The 3,920-nt window shown below is 54.4% G+C and overlaps 1 protein-coding gene across 1 annotated transcript in view; it reads right to left on the minus strand.

Moving 5' to 3' along the window:
* SLC39A11 (solute carrier family 39, member 11) overlaps positions 1-3,920 on the minus strand; it is a gene marked incomplete at its 5' end in the record, with an annotated part of 36,568 nt that overhangs the window by 1,956 nt on the left and 30,692 nt on the right. The gene's annotated exons all lie outside the window — the stretch shown is intronic.

The raw sequence follows: 3,920 nt of genomic DNA on the forward strand, positions 1-3,920 counted from the left end.
GAGAGGCCGAAGGGAGAAACCCCTCCTTTGTGTAAAACACTGGAGCCGCTGTCTGTGCTCGGGTTTTTTTCCTCCTTCCCTCGCCTCGGCACAAAGCAGCTATTACTGGCCCCGACCACAACAAATTAATGGGGTGGGAGAGGGAGGTGTGAATGGAGGGGTCTGTGTGGGGAGGGTGGAGAGTCCCCCCTTGTCCCCAGTCCTGCTGGGAGGAGGGAGCCCCACGCTGACCCCCAGCCCTGCAGCAGCCCCAGAGGGGCAGGAGGAAGGGGGATGTACCCTGGGGGGAGAGATGCAGGAGAAGCACAGATGGATGGGTTTGTCCCTGCTCTCCTCCTCCTCCTCTCCCAGGCACAACCCATCAGGGCTCCCCAAAAACAGAAGCAGCCCCATCCCTATAGCTTGGACCACCTCCAGAGCAGTGCTGGATGGCCAGAGCATTCAGCATGTGCCAGAGATGGGGATAGGGATGGAGCCACAGGTGGCACAGCAAGCAATGGGCTGCAGTGACCATCATGCCACAGCACACACAAACAGGTCATGATGTGCTCAACATCAACAGGGACCACTGGGGCCAGGCCACCCATGTCCTCCAGCTCTCAGCCAGGAGACAGCAACCTGTGCCCCATGCCAGGTCAGGATTTTACCTGTTTTCCCAAGGAATGCAGGTGTTGGCTCCCACTGTGTAATGCTGGCAGTGGGGGGCCACAGATGTCCCTGCACATGGAGTTTCTTGTTCCTGCCTTGGGACATTCCTGGAGCAGAAAGGACCTTCCAGGTTGAGAAGGTTTCCACGTCATCCCCTGGCCTCCAGTCCCAACATGCTCCCACAAAGGTCTTCTGCTCATCCAGACCATCCTCCACTAGGACCACTCATTTCTTCAATGCTTCCATCACAACTCTGCCTGCATATTTCTTGGACTTCAGGGCTTTTGGAGCCTTTCCCAGGACTCCACTAGGACCACTAGTACCTCCACTAGGACCACTCATTCCTTCAACACTTCCATGACAGCTCTGCCTGAACATTTCATGGACTTCAGGGCCTTTTGAGCCTTTCCCAGGACTCCACTAGGACCACTAGTACCTCCACTAGGACCACTCATTCCTTCAACACTTCCATGACAGCTCTGCCTGAACATTTCATGGACTTCAGGGCCTTTTGAGCCTTTCCCAGGACTCCACTAGGATCTCCACTCGGATCACTCACTCCCTCAACACTTCCTCCTACCATGCCTTTGCTTGAACATTTGATGGACTTTGGAGCCTTTTGAGCCTGTCCTAGGGCCAGTAACCTTATCAGGATGAGACCAACTCCATGACCATGGAGAGGAGGAACACCTAAGCCTTCCTATTTGCTTTGTCTTGGTTCAGTGCCCAAAGGACACCACGGAGACCTCCTCTGTCTGCATCCCGGGAGATGTTCAGGTGCTTAGACTCACCTTCACTGTTCCCACTGTGGAACGAGGAGAGGCTAAGGGAGTTGGGATTGTTTAGCCTGGAGAAGAGGAAGCTCAGAGGAGATCATATCACCCTCTACAACTCCCTGAAAGGAGGTTGGAGTCAGGTGGGGGTTGGTCTCTACTCCCAGGCAACCAGCAGCAGGACAAGAGGGCACAGACTCAAGCTCTGTCAGGGGAGGTTTAGGTTGAACATTAGGAAGAGATTTTTTACAGAAAGAGTAGTCAGGCATTGGAATGTGCTGCCCAGGGAGGTGGTGAATTCACCATCCCTGGAGGTTTTCAAGACGAGACTGGATGTGGCACTTAGTGCCATGGGCTAGTAACGACGGTAGGGTTGGACTCAATGATCTTTGAGGTCTCTTCCAACCTGGTTGATTCTATGATTCTAAGGGCCATTCGTGCCCCTGTTGGCCACCAAGTCGTGCACAGCTCACACCTTCCCCGCAGCTCCCGTGCGGAGCAGCCGGCACCGTGGCTGGGGAGAGGCACCACAATCAAAGCTGCTTTGTGCAAGGGGAACAAAGGCGCCTCAGTCCGGAAATAGGTGGGGATTCTTGGAAGGCTTCCCCCACTGCAAGGGAATACACTGTAAAGCACATGCACAAAGACACACCAGAGCAGTCTGGCTCAGGGGAGATGAAGTGACCACGGGGAGATAGGGGACATGGAGGGGATGGGAATGGGGAAATAAGCCAACGCAGCCAGTCCTTGGAGTGGAAAGCTTTCTCTAAAGAGAGGGAGGTGGGGGATAACTGGTAGAGAGGTGCTGGAAGCAGATCCCATCCGGCCTGGGTTTAGGTGGTGGAGCCATCATCCATGGAGGTCTTCAAAGAATGACTGGACATGGCACCCCGTGCTCTGGTCTAGTTGACAAGTGGTGATGGGTCATAGGTTGGACTCAATGACTTTGGAGGTCTTTTCCAACCTGAATGATTCTGTGGATGGGTCATCTCTGTCCAGATAGTCAAGGGGGATAACCTGTGGCTCATCCCCAATCTACAAATGTGGGTTGGTCCAAAGGAAGCACATCTCAAGGGAATCACAGAATCATAAAATATTAGGGGTTGGAATGGAGCTTAGAGATCATCCAGCCCCAATCCCCTGCCCTGGGCAGGGACACCTCCCACCAGAGCAGGTTGCTCAAGGCTTTATCCAGCCTGGCTGTGAACACTGCCAGGGTTGGGACAGCCACAACCTCCCTGGGCAACCTGTGCAAGTGTCTCACCACCAAGAGACTGGTGTCCAGCCAGACAAGGGGGATAACCTCTGGCTCATCCCCAACCTACAAACCTGAGTTGGTCCAAAGGAAGCACATCCCAGGGCACACAACACCAGGCTCTGTACATATCCCATTAGTGGCTCTGCCACCAGTGCCCTGGACTGGGAATGTCACCTGGCTGTCTCCTGCTTTGAGCACAATGGCTTCAGGTGACCTTGGAAGCATCAAGGCTCAAGAAGCCAACATGCACTGGACATGTTACCTGTCCCAGCTGTGCCTCAGCTTCCCCACCTGTACAATGGGGGTGATGACAGCAATGCCCTCCATAACCTTCTCACTTTGGGAACACAAACACCACCAGGACATGTGTCACCTCCACGTGAGCTCTGTAGAGAGTCAGTGGTGCAGGGATGGCTCTGCGCTGGCCTTGCTTGATCCTCTCCCATAGCAGACCCCAAGTGCTGCAGTTTTAAGGAAGAAAAGGCAGAGCTGTGCCATCCTGATGGAGCTCCAGGGAGGAGCAGCTGGAAGGAAAGACTCCATGTCCCCCGGGAACGTCCCAGGGCTGGACCTCCTACCCCCAGCTCGCCTGCCAACTGCTCTGGCCCCACGCTGGGAGCCTCCAAGTTCACTTGCAAAAAAAAAAAAAGTTGGCATCTCTGCATATTTGCAAGGTCAAGGCACAGAAAGCCTTCTATAAGCCTAAACCCTTGTTTTCAAGGGCCTATTCTTTTACAAACTGATTATGAAAGCAGGCTACATATTCTTAACAAGCCCCTTTTCACTCGGGCTTTCAATTCCCTCCAGTGTATAATGTGCATGTGTATTCTTGCATGGCAAGGCCCTTACATACTGTTTTGATTGTTATCGTGGTGCCATGAAAGGGCTGATTGTTTGGGCTTCCCAAGATTACATCACGGCTCCCTCCCGGGCGCCCGTCGAGGTGTTTGATCAGGGCTCGCAGGTGGGAAGGAGCTCTGCAGGGCCCTCAGCCTTTCCCCAGACCTGCCCTACCTGTTACACACAGCTGCTGAGCAGGGCAGGCTCTCACGCGAGGAGCTGGGGGGGAACAAGGGGGGGTGAGGTCCCTGTCACTAGCCCTGGGGTCCCCTGGGTCACACTCCCACCCTGAGCAGCAGTCTGACCCCTCCACAGTATCAGGATGTTATGGAATGGACCTTAGAGATCATCTAGTCTCAACCTCTGGGGCATCCACAGCCTACCCCGGGCATCTCCAATCT

Source organism: Acanthisitta chloris, unplaced genomic scaffold (assembly GCF_000695815.1).
Source record: "Acanthisitta chloris isolate BGI_N310 unplaced genomic scaffold, ASM69581v1 scaffold2788, whole genome shotgun sequence".
NCBI lineage: Eukaryota > Metazoa > Chordata > Aves > Passeriformes > Acanthisittidae > Acanthisitta > Acanthisitta chloris.